We start from the raw sequence: 18,481 nt of genomic DNA, 5'->3' as shown, positions 1-18,481 counted from the left end.
TATGTAATTATTAGTCTATTAGCTGGATCTTTCAGCTATGTTCTCTATGCTATCCTGGTACTGTTCATTTGAGTCTATAAGGTCTTCAGATCTAAGTGATTCTTATCTTCAGAGATCTTATCTTCAGGTCTCTGTGATTCAGTGTTTGGCTCATTATGGCACAAGGGTTAAGTGTTCTTTCTTTTTCTTATGTAAAGGAAACATATTATATTTTACATAATGCCTGTTAAGAGATACACTTTATTCTTGCAGATCACATTAACAAACAAGAAGGGTTTGTGTTTTCCTGATACACAGTTGCATGTAAGAAGGTGCATGCACTATTTTCAATGAGAGTGTGAAACAGCTATTCCCCAGTAACGAGAATTTGAAAGATAATTCTATTTTAAAAGTCTATGCAAGTGATTCACATATTTTAAATGTCTATATAAGTGGTTCACATCCAGAAGAGCTCAGAATAAGCACCAGCTTTTAGGCAAGCTGATTTATTGACAAAGTGGTCTAAAAAACTAGCCCTACTGTTCTCTTGCAGATTACACCAAATTTTATTAATTTAATTAAAGCTGACAGTCATGTTTATTAATTAATTTATTCTGTCAGTGATGAAGATTGAGTAGCTTCTTCATAGGCTGAAAGCAATGTGAGATTATGTGGTGAATTAAGGGGGGTAAGAAGGTAAATTGCTAATACATTATCTATGCTTGTTTCTGGATACAGCCAGAGCTACATGTAAGCCAGATTCTGCTTTCTCTCCCTAGAATTTTTTCCTGAGAGAGATATGACTAAAGACAGGAAGCCTATTCCTACATATTTATCACAATCATTACACTATTACTCTTCAAATTATCTCCATGAACTGAAGAACTGGATTCCTTCTAAAAATATCTTTGCTGTGATTTCTAAAAGAAGAATTGTGGCATCTTTTGCCACATATTTTACAAGGTTTTGAAAATCTATTTACATTAATAAAATTAACATATACTTTCAAATTAATCAATAGAGGTCAGAGCAATAGTGGCCAATACTTGAAATAAAGTCTGCACAAAGAAAACAGAAATATGATATTGAAATATTTTAATTAAAAAGGGAAAAAAACAGACAAAATAGGATTAGTAAGAAGAACAGAACAGGATGAAATATGATGATATAAAACATAAAAACCCAGAAACATGTGATATTAAAAAGAAATGTGATTACAAATCAGGGTCCTTTAAACACTTTTATTACAGCCTCGTTAAATTGTATTTTAACCATTAATAAAGAATTTGGAAACAAATCTAAAATAAACCAGTCTATGTCCACTAGTGGGGCTAGTGAAAAAAGCATTATATTTCCACTTCCCCTATGAGTCCACAGGTGGTTTACGGCCAACAGTTTATGGTACAGCATGTGAAAATTATGGTTCCTGATTCAAATAAAAGTTACGACAATTTTGAGAAACTGCTCACTTAAATGCAAAGGCTCCAGAAAAGAGTTTGCAAATGAAGAGTAAAGGACTTCCTCTTCTGGACTTCTGAGAAAGTCATAACAATCCTTTGAGATTTTCTTTTTTTAAATGTCTATTCCGTTAGATAAAGTGCTACTACCTTTTGCTGCGAAAAGGACTCAGTCAGAGACCAATATGATCAGACAAAAAGCCATTTATTGCAAAGCATTAACTCTTTATATACTATTGCTTACACACACCTACAGCAGTTTGGCATATCATGATTGGATACTTGTCTTGAAGACCCTTAGTGACTAACATATAATTGGTTAAGCACAGGTGTGAGAACTTGACCTCGAATGCTTGCCAACAGTCCACAGTTCTCATAACTCAGTGAATTCCAGCTTCTTCTTATCTTGCTTGCTTAAGCTTCCTCGGGCCTCCCACGGCCTTGCTGTATCCCTCAGAGTTATTCAGAGCTCATGTACCGAATATCCATTCTCCTGTGAGAACACTGTCTCCACATCTCCCCCTTTTTAGTTTTACTAAAAGTTTTTTACAATTTGGTGTGTCTGCTCTATCACTGCTGGACTCGTGTAACATAACAACCTACTACTCTAGGCAGCATTATTTCAGTAAGACTGGTCTGATTTGAAGTCACTTGAACCTTTATAACATGTGGCATACCAGTGAATCCTACACACCATATAACAGGTTGGAATAATGGGGATTTAACAGATGTGCTCAGTATACTTGTCCATTACCCATGGTCACACATAATAAAACAGATATTACAAAGATTTACAAAGATTTCTATCATTTCTTTATGTTGTTGAGTTCTGCGGCTTTGTACGTTTCGCTGGCAGCCAGCATGGTCCTGTCGATAGCTGTACACAGCTGGGCCTGCCCTTTTTCCCCTGGATGGCTCTCTGCTAAAAGTGGAGGCCATCCCTCACATCAAGGTCTGGCATGGCATGTCTCCACCGCTCTACGCCTAATGGTTGTAGCCAGCAGCGGAGCTAAAGGTTCTTCTTGGTGGCAGAGGCCAACCCAGTCTTGCCCTTGACTGTGGTAGCAGGCATTTGGTCAATATCAGTCCTTACACCTTGTTGTCAGTTTCACCTGCTTCATCCAGTAACAAGTCACTACTATGGCAAAGCACACACAGATTTACATTAGCAGAGTAACTATCACAGAGTGCATCAGCATGTTGAAGATGCCAATGGCAGCGAGGGACTAACCAAAGAAACTTCTTACCAGTGGAGTTCTCCCACCCTCTTAATTTTTTCCATTACTTGTTTTATAACACTACCATCATATTAGAATATTCCTAGCTTTTACCTTAGCATTTTCTAGCAGCTGCTGCAAATTTGCATGTTCTAACATCTCTTTTACAAGTGACAATTCCATACAATACAAGGTAGAGTTTCTTATTAGCAACTGGCTAGTAAATACAGGTGGTTTTATATGCAAAATCCCAACCTCTAATAATAGCTACTTTACAAGCACACATATTCAAGCTGTTACTTTTCGGTTGCCCCCAAGTGATGTTTTGCAATCATTAATTTCTCTCTATCTCATTCTGCTTGGGGTTTTCACAGTCAGCTCCTGTAGCTGATGGATCGAGTTCTTCCACTCATCTGTCCCACTCATGGCAAGGCTTGACAAACTTTGCAGGCTGCCACCATGGACCTGTAGGTAGGAGGACACAAATATACCCCCTTTCCCAGGTTGTCAGTTCTTGAGAAGTAGACAGGTTAAAGCACATTTTTAACAGTCAAAGGGGTTTGCTGCATCATTACACTCCCCCCCCCTTTTTTTTTTTGTCACACAAGCAGAATCAAAAGCAATACTTCCTAACCCCTATGGCTCAGACCACATTGTAACATTATAAGGGGGGTTCCTTGAACCCTTTATATTTTATCAGCCTGTCAGTGTCCCAAGAAAGATGAGACTCTTGTGTCCGACAAGCCTGTCTGCATACTGGACAGCCCACTGTATCGGAGGGTGATTCGACTAACCTATTCAGGGACCCACGCTGACAGCGTCACTGAATCAAATCCCTTACGTGCTGTTGATAGTACACTGGCTGGAAAACAACCTTGAAGCAATACACAACAAAACTACAGTCACTAATAACAGCTAGAATGAGTTAATTATTTAGCATGCATAAAATTCTTACCCAATAGGTGTAAAAACTTTTACATGAACCCAACAACAAATCAAAACAAAACAAAACAAATACACAGAACACTGTCTGCCTTCATCACACACTTGGGATCCCACAAGCACACTTCACCCAACTACAATATTTGAAACACAAAATCCAGACAATCATTACTCCCTCTACACAGTCCCACATGCAGAGCATGGCACAAGGACCTTATGAAGACTATCAGGAAATCAGCTCCGAAAGCATCATCGCAGTGCGAGGTGGCAGGCTCAACCTTAGCGGGCATCCCCGCAGAGGCTCTGCCTCCCTCACATCGCATGAGGCTTAGGCTTTTATATTGACCAAAACGCACACTCATTTCGACACAGGTGGCCAGCCTATGTCTGAAGAAGTGGTCAGCCATATCTATAAAGGTCTCCAAAGGTCACTGGAAACATGGATATACTTATATTCAGTAACTTCTAGCTCATAAGCATCACAGACCGACTTTGTGCAAAAGGGTAACCTAACCCATAATCGTCGTTTATATTTTAAACGCTCATGAGAGACCCACAGTTCACAAGACACATGTATGGGATAAATTACAGAATCACAGAATCCCAAGGGTTGGAAGGGACCTTGAAAGATTCAGTCCAACCCTCCTGCAAGAGCAGGGTAACCCAGAGTATACGTCACACAGGAACTTGTCCAGGCGGACCTTGAATATCTCCAGCGTAGGAGACTCCACAACTCCCCCGGGCAACCTGTTCCAGTGCTCTGTCACTCTTACATTAAAGAAGATCAGAGTTCATCCAGTTAACTCATTCAGCTGATGACAAGGGGGTATCCCGGTTCTCCTTTGGTGCTGCTGGCTCTTTCCAGGGCTTCAAGCACCGAGCTGGCACCCACTGCAGGCTGGAGTCTGTAATTACACACATATATCCTCGACCACTTAATTTTACTTCCACAGGACCCTTCCAGACACTAGTTTCCATGTCCTTGTATTGGACCAGGATACCCTGAGTCTTATTCATATAACCTGAGCCTAACGCCTGGCCGTGTATTAGAGCAGGAGGGTCGTTAAAGTCTCCTGATAGTTGCAAGAAATTCATAACATATACAGCTTTCTGTATTCTTGCTGCTGGCATAAGCCCTTCTTTCCCCTTTTTTCGTTTTTCCAATAACCGTTTCAGTGTTTGATGTGTTCATTCAATGATAGTTGTCCTGTAGGAGAATGAGGAATACCAGTAATATGAGAAATGCCCCAATTGCTCAAAAATTTAGAAAGTGTTGAAGAAGAATAGCTAGGTGCATTGTCTGTTTTGAGCTGTAAAGGTACTCCCATAGCTGTGAAGCAGCCATGTAGATGCACAATTACATGGCGTGCTGTTTTGCCAGCCAGGGGAGTGGCCCACACGAAGTGAGAAAAGGTGTCAATAGTAACATGGACATACTTATATTTACCAACTTCTAGTACATGAGTATCACAGACAGACTGTATCAAAGGAGTTGTGTATAGGGTCCCAACTCCACGGTCTGACAAGTTCTGCCCGATACCCCTGATAAGAGCATACAAGAGCCCTTCCCATCTCGGGTGGGAAGCACACACACCATGGGAAACCGTGCAATACATCTGCATCCCCCACCCGTCTCGCTTCTCGCTTTACAGCTGCCCATTTATCACGAGGATCTGGGGGATATAAATCAGGCTTCTTTTCCAGATGAATAGGCTCCAGGTCAAAAGGACTATCCATGTCAGCATCGGCATTATCAGGCGTCAGAATCTCAGGAGCAGCAACAGCAAACTGATGAACGTGCACAGGCTCCTTCTCTGGGTCAATAGGGCCTGAGTCGAAAGGATCATCTTCATCCTCGTCCTCAGTCTTCACAGCCATAGTGGCAACTGGCAGAGGTTCAGGGGGGAGGGCAGCTCACTGGTCTCCATGATCTCATTTTTTGACTTTAACATCTCTAAAACAGTTCTCTAAATGACTAACAAACTTTTCACAGCATCATTGCCTTTCGTGGCTGCATTCCACAGTTTAACTCCTGCCCCATTCCACAAAGAGATCTCAAGTCCGGTAGACTCATCAACTTCTGGGTAACATGTCTTCGACCATTTCAACATTAACTTTAAGTCTGTCTCTTTAAGGGTTGCTCCCTTCACCTTAAGAAGGACTGAAAACATCCATAAATCAGAGGCTTCTTCCTTAGTAATTTTCTCCCAATTAGTCTCGAGATTAAAAGCTTCACCAACTCCCACAATTAACTCCTTCTCCTTACTCCAGAGCAACAATCTTTTTAGCATAGCTTCATCATAGTCTGTCCCTCTCACAGAGAGGATATGTTGGAAGAGCTTAAGTATTACTTCTTCTTTACTTAACTGTTTCCCATCCTTAAGCTCCCTTCCAACCATCCAGCTGCTCACCTTATTTGCACTGCGCAGTGTCTTTCGGGCTCACAAGGCTCCGACCTGAGGATTCCCTCCTCCGAGGCTTCTGGCTCCCGATCTTGGTCCAGCCAGATCGATTCCAGCCGATTTCTTTGCAGCCCAGCAATTCACACCCTCTTCCGTTTCAATGTGAACTTATAGAGGGTCCCTGTTCGGGCGCCATTTGCCGCGGAAAGGACTCAGTCAGAGACCAATATGATCAGACAAAAAGCCATTTATTGCAAAGCATTAACTCCTTATATACTATTGCTTACACACACCTACAGCAGTTTGGCATATCATGATTGGATACTTGTCTTGAAGACCCTTAGTGACTAACATATAATTGGTTAAGCACAGGTGTGAGAACTTGACCTCGAATGCTTGCCAACAGTCCACAGTTCTCATAACTCAGTGAATTCCAGCTTCTTCTTATCTTGCTTGCTTAAGCTTCCTCGGGCCTCCCACGGCCTTGCTGTATCCCTCAGAGTTATTCAGAGCTCATGTACCAAATATCCATTCTCCTGTGAGAACACTGTCTCCACAACCTTTGTGTAGCAAGATTTAAGGACAAACTACAGTGACTGCTGAGGCTGCACTACCTTGTGCATGAAAAAATTACCTCAAAATCAACAATTCAGAGTTTATCCCTACCGTACTGTCAGATGTCCTCTCTGTACAGGAGAGCTGGTACATGATATCTAACTGAAAAAAATAATATGTGTTCTAGAAAAGTTTTTCCCATTTCCAGAAAGGAGAGAAAGATGCAAATGTGCAGTTTATTTCTGATTCACAGTTCTGAAAATGGTACTAGATCCCACAGTATTGCATGGTTAACAGAAAAAAGCATACAAAAGGTCTTAGTATTTTATTATCTTCAATATTTTACCTAGCATTTTATAAAATTTGTAAGTGTAAGTCTTGTAATGTATTTCAAGGTCCTGACTTACCATTGATTCAGAGAAAACTCCAGGAACAAACTCGCCAACAGAGTTTCAAGCTGACAAGCAGGTATTCTTTATTGTGGCTCCGGGAGACATGGGGTATAGCTCCTCCTAACGTGTGTCCCCGTATTGCTATACAGGCCATCCTTATATCGCCACTGGGCATATTACATCATTTTCCAGAAAGTTTCCCGCATGCATATAAAAATGTGACGGTGGTCTTTAAGGGTCGTTTACTTTTCCCAGCTTAATTAACACTACAGACATAGCAATCATCCTGTCCTAGTTATCAGTTAGTTTAAGTGCTCCCATCCTGGCCATCAGCTAGTCCCAGATACTCCCCAATCCCTGGGTCCTGTTTTTCCATTCTGCTTTTCTTACACCTTTTGTACTAAGGTTCTGAGGACCTGAAACTATGTCAACTACCTTCAGGCACCGCGGTTATTTTCCATTACAAAGCCATCAAACTTAACATTACTTAGAACTGATTAAATTTTGTGTAATTCTTAATAGAGCCAGTGGTAAGGCTTAGTACCAACATTAATTAATTTCCTGACATATTTTACCAGTTTGCTGTTTGATCAGATGGTTCATCTTTTCTACTTGCCCACTGACCTGAGGTCTGTATGGAACACGTAGTTGCCAATCAATTTCTAATTTTTTGCTAATTTCTTGTAACTATTTTGCTTTAAAGTGTGAGTCTCGGTCGGAAGAAATTGCCTCTGATACTCCAAAACAAGGTATATCATTTAACAGTGTTCCAGCTACTTGTCTTGCATTATTTATTCTACATGGGACTGCTTCTGGCCACCCTGAAAAAGTATTCGTTAACACCAACCAATATTGGTAACCTCCTGTTCTTGGTAATTCAGGAAAATTTATTTGCCAATACTGTCTCAGATAGCTTCCTTTCAGTTGTACCAATTTGATTCTTATTTTCAATTTTAGGATTATTCTTGAGGCAGAGCTGACATTGTCACTAATTGAACTATGGCATATAGATCCCTTCCTACAATTTGTTTAAGTATTTATACAAATTGTTGCTACCCCAATAAGTTTAATTGTGTTTCTCCTGAAGTAGCTTCCAGAGTTGATTACAGGGAATTACAATTTGCCCATCAGCTAGCTGAACCCAACCCTCTTTGTTTTCCTGTCCTTTGTGATCTTCAATCATTTTTCTATCCTCCTTTGAATATCTAGGTTTAGATTTCTCAATTGTTAGTTTGCCATCAGGGATTAAGGAATGATTTTGGATTGTTCAGCTTCTTGTTTGGCTTCAATATTGGCCAAAGTATTTCCAATTTCCTGATCAGAGTCACGTTGCTGATGACCTCTACAGCACATAACAGCTACTTCCTCAGGTAGCTGACCAGCTTCCAGTAGTCATAGAATTTCTGTAGCATGTTTAATTTTTTTTCACCTGTGTGTTCAAAAGTTCTCATTCTTTCCAGATGGCACCCAGTGCATGGACCACACCAAATGCATATTTAGAATCAGTTCAAATGTTTATCCTTTTGTCTTTAGCCAGTTCCAGGGTTCTTGCTCAGCATGTTCCAGAGGTTTATTTCAAATCTTGTCAGCTTGAATATACAGTCTCTATAGTGGCCAAGCAGTTGTGTGTTAGTGGTTCTGCCGGTTGTTCCTGCAAAAGGACGCTGGATTCACAACATTAGTGACCACAGTTTCTATATCATTGTGTTGCACAAGGGTGGCCTGGTATTTTTTTAAAAAAAACATGAAGGAGGTAACCAGTGGACTTCTTTCTGTTCCAGAACTGCTGATACAACATGGGACAATCTTTCGTCCCAAGGTAAATTTGCAAACCTCTTCAATATTCATGACAACTGCTGCCACAGCCCTTAAGCATCTGGGCTATCCTTTGCTCACTTCATCCAGCTGTTTTAAAAAATACACACCACTGCCCTCTTATAGGGTCCTAATTTCTGAGCAAGGACAAAAGCTATTCCCTGTTCTTCATAGGAATATAGCCAAAATGATTTAGTCACATCTGGAAGTCACAGAGCTGCAGTTCTCATTAGCTCTGGGTTGTTTTTTTTTGTTTTTTTTTTAATTTCTAAAGCCCTCCTCTGCTGAATCAGTCCATTCCAAAGAGAGAGGGGTTTCTTTTAACAGTTCATATAGTGGTCTTACCAGAACAACATAATCATATATCCAAAGTCTGCATCATCCAGTCATTCCCAGGAACATCTGGAACTCCTTGATGGTTGATGGTCATGGATTTTGACAGATGGCTTCTTTTCTAGCAGTTCCAACTTCTCTCTTCTCCTGTTATTTCATATCCTAGGTAGGAAACTCAGGTTTGAATTACTTGGGCCTTTTGTCTGGATACCTGATAACCATTCAGTCCTAGAAAATTCAATAATCCCACCATTCACTAGACCCATTCTTCCTTTGTTTCTGTGGTGATTAATAAGTCATCCACATATTGTAACAGAGTCCCTATCTGAGTGGGTGGATTCCATGGTTCTAGTTCCAGTGCTACCTGATTTCGAAAAATCTTTGGACTATTTTTAAACCCTTGAGGTAATACTGTCCAAGTTAATTGGGTTTTCGTTACTGTGTCAGGATTTTCCCTATTCAAAAGCAAATAAATTTTGGTTTTCTTTGGCCAGTGTTAAACAAAAGAAAGAGTCCTTTAAATCCAAGACAGCAAACCATTAGATTATTATTCAATTTAGTCAATAAGGTATATGGATTAGCTATTACTAGATGAATATCCTCTACAAATTTGTTGACTGCTCTGAGATCTTGAACCAATCTGCAACTTTATTTCTTTACTGGCAAGATAGGAGTATTATATCCCAATTCACATTCAATTAATAATTTATATTTTAAAATTTATCAATAATTTTTAGTTCCCTTTCCCTGCAATGTTAGGGAATGCTGTTTTATTCTAATTGGGCAGGCCCCCCCCCTTTATATTTCTACTTTAACAGGCAAAGCATATTTTGCCTTACCTGAAACTTCAGAAGCCCGTACTCCCAGATACACCTGATTAAGGATTTCTTCTATTTCAGGGAGGTCCTTCTGTTTGCTTTTCTGTTGAATTAAAGATATAAACTCAAAACTGAAATGAACTGATTTTTAACTCTCAATTCCATTTTACCTTTTTTAAATGCTGCTTCTTCCTAATGAAGATTTTGGAGAATTTAGCATGCATAAAAATGTATGCATTCCATTTGTTTTTCCAATTTGTACTTTAAGGGTTTCAGAAAGACTGCTTTTTTTTGTTTTTGTTCTTTGTGGCCAGTAGCTCCAACATCTGTAACAAATTCTTTTCCCTCCAATTTAACGCCGAATAAGTTGCTCCCGTATCCACTAAAACTCCACTTTATTTCCTCTAGTCCCTAGTTTTAATTTTTTAAATTAAGGGATCTGGCAGAGGTATATTAATTTCGCATTCTGTCTTTCATATCTGCATACATTACTTCATTCCATTTTCCTTGCCGCCTCAAAACCAACATTAATTGTAACAATGTATCATAATTCAAAGTTCCATTTTTAGGCCATTTTTACTGATCTTCCAAACTATACAAAGGCCACCATTTGTTACAATATTTTATCAACGCTTTCTCATTTACCAAGCCCCCAGAAAACCTTCCCAGTTCTTCCCAAAGTGCCAAAATGCACCCTAAAGGACTCTTTTTCAAGATCTCTCCACTCTGCCGACTTCACATTATCAATCTCGCATTTACACACACACACGGGATCCCACAGACACACTCCACACAGTTACAACACTTGAGACAGAGACTAAAATTGTATCAAACTAATAATTAATAGCTATAACAACCTGTCACCAACACTAAAATCACAAGACCAACACCATCACTATAACAAGCCACAAAATAGACACTCCAGTTACAACACTTGAAACAGAGACAATTAATAACACATTTATAGCAGTCACCAATACTAAAATCACAAAGCCAAAATCGTAACTGTAACAAGCCACAACATAAGTCAAATACCAGTAAAACCCAAAACCTTTTCTATGAGACACCCACTGCGTCTTGCAGGACCCAAACCACAAGATGCCCGCTGCCTCCTGTGATTCCAAACCACAGGATGCCCAGTGGTTCTTGTGGGTATATACCAAACAGACGCTAGCTGCCAGGTATACACCTTTACCCATGAGATTTCCTATCTCGATTTACGGAAGACTTCCAAACCATGCGTATGCTTACCAAACCAATTTACCAAACCGAGATGACCCCTGCATCTTACAGACTATATAAAAGTAAAGAATACCTTTATGAAGATGGTCCTTGTCTGCTCCCACAGTGATCCGAGTGAGTCAAGGGGTCCCTCCGGGAAAAACTCCCGAGGGCCCTAGGGAGCCCTGTCCTCAGCAGGTCCTGCAGCCGAGCAGAGGGCGTCCCATCTGGGGTGCCAAATTGATTAGTAGAAAACTATCAAATCTTCTCTCATTTCAATACAGTTTGGTTTTCCATTCTTCCCCACTTTCACCTCATTTGCTTGACCTTACCTCTCTAAGAATAATGGTTCTTTCAATTCAATTGCGATTGTTTGAAGTGAAAAACTGCTCATCATTAATCTTACAGTGACAGGCCTTATTGTAATTAAACTCTAAAGATATGTAATTTATTATTAAGAGAGATGCTTTTACTGCTCAGCTCACAATTCAAGTTTATCTGCTCTCATACGCTTTGCCATTTTGTGGTAGTATGTTATCCCTTATTTTACCTGTGTGTTTTAAATGTGTTGATTTTTGATGTTAAGTTTATGCAGCTGTGAAATTAAATCATAAATGAAAAAGCCTTGTAGATAAGTGAATAAAAAAAACTGATTTAATATATTTGTGAACAACCAATGTCATGAATAAATTGATATTTTTTTGTTTCTGAGATTTTACAGATATGCTCTGATAATGGTTATGCCAAGTATAACTAGATTACCCTTGACACTTTGATATACTATTGCTGAGGAAAAAAAAAAAAGTGGGCTTGTATAGCAGTGAACTTCTGAAAGAAAAGGTAAGAAACAGATAATGCAGTGGACAAAATACCTCATTGTTTTAAACAATCTGCAACACAATCCATGAGGAACAGATCTCTATGTTAAGTAAAGTAGGGGATATTTGATTTCTGAACACCAAGAGATAAGAAGCACAATATTTTTATTTTTAAAGTTACAAGAATCTATAGTGCTTTATTTTGAATTTCACTTGTTTATCTTTAAAAATTGATGACAGTGTACTTTCATCCTTTTTTCTTCTCCCTAGCATAGGTAGGAAATGTCAAAAAATGGCTTCTCAGATTAATGTTTCTTTATTTTTCCTTGCTGGTTTCTTTTATCTTTGTGAAAACAATGTGAAAAGAAAGGTCATCAGCCTAGTAGATCAACAAGCATGTAACCATGCTTTCTGATAAAGACAAACTGACCTTTAATGTTTTACACACCGGCAGTTAAATGTCAGGGCACTGAGGGCAATAATGGCCCTTTAATGGCCTATCTAGCCTCCTCTGGGGCCTCCCCCATCCCCTGCCCCAGGACCCTATTTCTGCTCAGTCCAGAGCTGCAAGTCCCTGTCCAGGTGATGCTGTAGAGGCAGGGCTCCTCCAGCCCTAATTCTGCAGCACCAGACACAACTCACAGGCTGATATCCTCATTCCCACAGAGTGTCTGAAGGTGTCTGGGGCTGCTCCAGAGGCCATTCCAGCCTTCCCTGCTTCTTGCCTGCGGCTCTGGCTAGTGAGGCATATGGGGATCCCCTGTGTCCCTGATGTAATGCGCACACATGCAACCACTAATCTCATGAGGGTTTGTGTTTCTCCTTTTTTCCCAGAGGTAAAGTTCTCAAAGCAAAGTTTTCAACCAACTCATCTATAGCAATGTGCTCAACCCCAATTACTTCCATTTCATGGAAGAACAGAACAAAATCAGTGAATGAGAAAAATCTGTGTATAGTGGTTAGCTATCTCAAAACAGACCCCATTAAGGCTATGTGGTTGTCTAACCTTCAGGAGATCTGAGTATTACAAAAAAGCTAACATCACTTACATTTCAAGGTAATTTATTTTATTTCCATGGTTAGTAGTTCCAAGTAGGACCAGCAGCTAGTGTTGGTAATTCACTAGGAACTACGTAGAGTTTTTGGACTTTATATGCTTCCTCACCCCCAGAAAAGACAACACTGGTTGGTTAAGGTTTTGAGAGCAATTGTTTCTTGCAAATTCTGCTGACACATTAATATTAACTCAAATTTTCACTCCCAAGAAAACATTTAAATGCATGAAAAGGTTTGAATAAAGTCTAAAGTCAAGTGGGTGTTCAACTACTGTTATGGGCCAAACCTGTATTCTATAAACTGCACCAAGAGTGAGTCTCTGAGAATTTAAAGATGAGACAGACTGAAATTCTCAAACAGGCCTGCAGAACAGGGTTATTGTGTCCCCACAAATACCACTCTTGCTCTGCTTTTCCTGGACCTGGATTTTCTAACTCTCTGAGCTTCTATGCTAAATGACTAGCAGAGTGGATGTGTGCTGTGGGACCTGACACCAACCACAGCCTTTGCTAAGGCAGAAATTTAAACTCCTTAGCAGGGGAACAGCTTCAGTCAAATCAAAGCTGCCACCTACACTGATCCATGTAGTCGGGCCTGGGTATAATAATGTGGGCTCTCCTGGCTGCAAGTTCAGGAGCTAACATATCGACTACAGCTTGCCTGACTTGAGGAAAGAGATAGGTTTAGAAGTCCATCTCATCTAAGTTTAAATGTCTACAGTGTCTGATCTAGTCACAGGTGGGCTTCCTTTGCAATCAACAGAAGCAATATTTAGTTCCCAGTTGAACTCACCAGAGTCAAAGAAGGCATGATAAAACTTGTGTCCTTGTCTCCATCGATTATAGTGACTAGTTGAATATCAATTCAATTAATTTTAGGCATTCTGAACTGGCCCAGAGCAGGGTCTAGTGCTCTCTGTTGACTATAATAATGAACTTCTGCTCCTAAAGCTGCTCTGGTTTGTGCCAAAGTAGCTGAAATGCCCACATGGTGAGCAGAAAGTAATGAGTAACAGTGTGATAGTTTCTTGGGCATGAGTCTCAGTGGAATAGCAGACTTCAGAGTATGAAAAAAGGAAATTGCCTTCTGTTGGAGGGATTCTTGAAAAAGTAACTTTACCTTTGCTAGTCTTCAGAATCAATAGAGTACATTGCATTCTTCTGCAGAACATCTGGGAGAAGGAAGCAAACGTTCTAAGTCATTTCCCTTGACTTTTTAGTTTCATTTTCAGTAAGTCACTTGTACTTAGATCTGAGACTATGAACCAATATTCAGTAAATATAAACAAAGAAAGAATACTGCCTTCCACTGAACTGCCCAGTCCACATGCTCTGCTATTCAGCCTGGTGATTTTCTTTGCTATTAAGCTACTGCTACTCAGCTATGGTAAATGAGATTATACATAGGTCATATTAATAGTACTTAAACTGTTATCTGATATTTTTCTTCGAAGAGCTCTTGATGTTGATGGAATCAGCATTTCACTCAGGTTTCTCCTTTCAGGGAAACAAAACATAATGAAGTTTAAACAAACTGTATTCATTATCATAAGAGCTATAACTTCACATTTTATTTCTTCCTTCTCTTTATCATAACTTTCAGCCTTCCCTGGTTAACCCAGTGTGCTAGTTTTGGCTGGGATAGAGTTAATTTTCTTTACAGTAACTAGTATGGTCTATGGTTTGGATTGGTGCTGGAAATAGTATTGATAACACAGGGTGTTTTAGCTAATGCTCAGCAGTGCTTATGGAGACCCAAGGCCTTTTCCGCTCCTCACACCACCCCACCAGCAAGCAGGCTGGGGGTGCACAAGGAGCTGGGACGAGACACAGGCAGGACAGCTGACCCCAATGACCAAAGGTATATCTCACACCATATGGAGTCATGCTTAGAGTATAAATCTGGGAAAGAAAAAGGAAGGGGAATATAGTGGGAGTGATGGTGTTTGGCTTCCCAAGTAATCATTATGTGTGATGGAGCTCTGCTCTGCTGGAGATGGCTGAACACCTGCCTGACCATGAGTGCTCTGTCCCACCTGATGAGTGAGGGGGGAGCTGATCTGTTACCACACTCTGCGGTTTACAGGACAAACCAGAGGCCCTCCAGAGGTTGAAAAGCAAAACAACATTAATTTTATTGTAAACTTCCCTAAAACTTTATCAAGAGGAACAAAATTCTTGTCAAGCTCTTATTCTTAGAAAAGACATGAAGTAGAGGAAGAAAAGGAGAAAAGAAAGAAAGAAGGAGAGAAAACAGAAATAGGTTCAATACCCTGACAATCCAGGACATCTCAGTCAGCGAGTGGAAATGCTTTCAATTGTGGTCCTTTCAGCTGCTGTCCTTTCAGTACTTGCAGTCAGCATCTCCGCTGTGATCCATGGTGGAGGGGTGCTCGCCACACCTGAAGGACGGTTTTGCCTTTTTCCAGGGCCAGGTTCTCAGAACTCTCCCACAGGAGATCTGCTGAGCCCCAGACCCAGTTCACACTGTGCCCTGATGGGTGCCTCAGGATCTGTCGCTGTCTCTGGGCAGTTTGTTGCTGGGGCAGTTGATCTTCACGGCCTCAGAGCAGATAGCGCAGGAAAGCACCCCTCACCTTGGCGGAGCAGGATCACTGCTGTGGCCCCGGCTGTTTGCCGAAGTGATAATGAGCTGTCAGTTCCTTCTGTCTTCTGCTGTTTTTAGACACACACAAAAAGGGGTTCTTGACCATCATAATGGGAAGTGGTGAATGAATTCCTTGCTTTGCTTTGCTTGTGTGTGCGGCTTTTGCTTTACCTATTAAATTGCCTTTATCTCAACCCATGAGTTTTCTCACTTTTATTCCTCTGATTCTCTCCCCCTGTCCCTTCAGGGGAGAGTGATATAGCAGCCACTGTGTGATGCCCAGTTGCTCTCTGGGGTTAAACCTCAACACCCAGTCTACTCAATAACGTGATATTTTTCTTTCAATTTTCTGTCCTTCTTGTCTATTACTTTGCAATATGACTATTAACCAGAACATGAAGGTTTTTGAACCTTTTTGTGGCAACTTCAGTGTTAGATTTAAGCAAACAAAATGCAATCAAAAAGGTTATGTAAAACTGTACCATAGATGGTTGCTGTTTCATTTCATAGAATCATAGAATACTTAGAGTTGGAAAGGACCTTAAGATCATCTAGTTCCAATTCCCCTGCCATGGGCAGGGACACCTCACACTAAACCATATCACGCAAGGCTCTGTCTAGCCTGGCCTTGAACACTGCCAGGGATGGAACATTCACAACTTCCCTGGGCAACCCATTCCAGTGCCTCACCACCCTCACAGTAAAGAATTTCTTCCTTATATCCGGTCTAAACCTCTGCTGTTTAAGTTTCAACCCGTTACCCCTTGTCCTATCACTACAGTTCCTAATGAAGAGTCCCTCACCAGCATCCCTGTAGGCCCCCTTCAGATACTGGAAGGCTGCTATGAGGTCTCCACACAGCCTTCTCTTCTCTAGGCTCAACAGCCCCAACTTTCTCAGCCTGTCTTCATATGGGAGGTGCTCCAGTCCCCTGATCATCCTCGTGGCCCTCCTCTGGACTTCTTCCAACAGCTCCATGCACTTTTTATGTTGAGGACACCAGAACTGCACACAATACTTCAAGTGAGGTCTCATGAAAGCAGAGTAGAGGGGCAGGATCACCTGCTTTGAGTTGCTGGTCATTCTCCTTTTGATGCAGCCCAGAATACAGTTGGCTTTCTGGGCTGCAAGCGCACACTGAAGCTGGCTCATGTTCATTTTCTCATTAATCAACACCCCAAGTCCTCTGCAGGGCTGCTCTGAATCTCTTCTCTGCCCAACCTGTAGCTGTGCCTGGGATTGCTCTGACCCAGGTGTAGGACCTTGCACTTGTAATGGTTAAACTTCAAAAGATAGGCATCAGCTCACCTCATAAGCGTGTCAAGGTCCCTCTGGATGTCATTCCTTCCCTCCAGCATATCAACTGAACTACAGAGCTTGGTGTTATCAGCAAACTTGCTGAGGGTGCACTCACTCCCACTTTCCATGTCACCAACAAAGATGTTGAACAAGAACAAAGATTTCTCATATGTGCCAGCAACTATAGTCACCCAGGCTCCCTTTTTGCAAAGAAAAGTGTGGACATCTGTAAAAGATTTTTATCATGACTAGAAAGCATCCAAAAGGCAGGGGCAGATCATCAGTTTGTGTATCCCCCATCGTGTGTTGTTTGACAGCTAGTGCACTATGTATTCTTTTGCTTGGGCTCTGGCAGAAAGCCAGGCAGTTGTTATGCCTGTGTGTTCATTAGCAAGTGCAAATACATGTGAATAACATGCAGAACATGCTTTTTTGGACCTCTGGCCTAAAAAGAGTTGACATCTGGTATAGAACAATTCAAAACAAGAATATCAAGGCAGGTTTCCATAGTGCTTCAGGTTATGTTGTACAAGAAAACAAGTGTCTTACAGTACAGCCTGTAGCGTAGGATCCTATTTACCAAATCAAATGGTATATGCCCTTCGGGGTAATTTCTTTCTCTCTCATTTGTACATTTTCCAAGACAGCCACTGTGTGTGTTGTTTCTTTGTCAGCATTGCCACAAGCTGTGGTATACCAACACCCTGCAGCTACCCATTCAAGTGAGTGTATAATAGCAGTGGGCCATTTCCTGCCACCCTTGGTATCCTAGAAAAAGTCAAAGTCAAACACTTAGTTTCTACCATCTGAGTCAGAAGCGTGAAGTGAGCATCATATTAGAACAGCAAAAGCTACTGAAAAGTGAAATCCTTGCAGAGGTGTATTTATGTGACTCCACAGAAAATCAAAGCAAATGTTTTACAAGCAAACACCACTTTCCTTCAGAAGGTGTTCCATTTCCACTTACTGAATTACCTGTTTTGTCTAAGCCAACCATTTATTTCCACTTGGTTTAATGTCCTCTTGATTTGAATAACTTCCCAAAGTTCTGTTCTAGCATGGGGAATAAACAAGAGGAGTTAGAAACATGCATACACATGCAGGACTGTGATCTTACTGGATTGACAGAGACATGGTGGTACGGCTTCTGTGGCTGAAGTGTTGGAATTAAAGGATACAGGCTGTTTGGGAAGGATAGACAGTGGAGATAAGGAGGGGATGTCAACTCTATGTCAATGAGCAGCTGAAGTGCACTGGAGCTCTGCCTGGGAATGGATGAGGAGGCAACTGAGAGTTTACTGGTCAGGATTAAAGGGAGTGAAGGGACAGGTGACATTATAGTGGTGGTCTGCTACAGCCTGCCTGATGAGGAAGAGCAAGTAGGTGAGACCCTCTATAGACAGACAGGAGCAGCCTCATATTCACAAGCCGTGGTCCTCATGGAGGACTTCAACCATTCCGATATCTGTTGGAGGGATGGTACAGCAGGGAATGAGCAAGTCAGGAGGTTCCTGGAATGCACTGATGATAACTTCCTTCTCCATGTGACAGAGAAGCCAACAAGAAGAGA

This window comes from Melopsittacus undulatus, chromosome 5 (genome assembly GCF_012275295.1).
Source record: "Melopsittacus undulatus isolate bMelUnd1 chromosome 5, bMelUnd1.mat.Z, whole genome shotgun sequence".
Lineage (NCBI taxonomy): Eukaryota > Metazoa > Chordata > Aves > Psittaciformes > Psittaculidae > Melopsittacus > Melopsittacus undulatus.
This window is presented reverse-complemented; position numbering follows the sequence as displayed.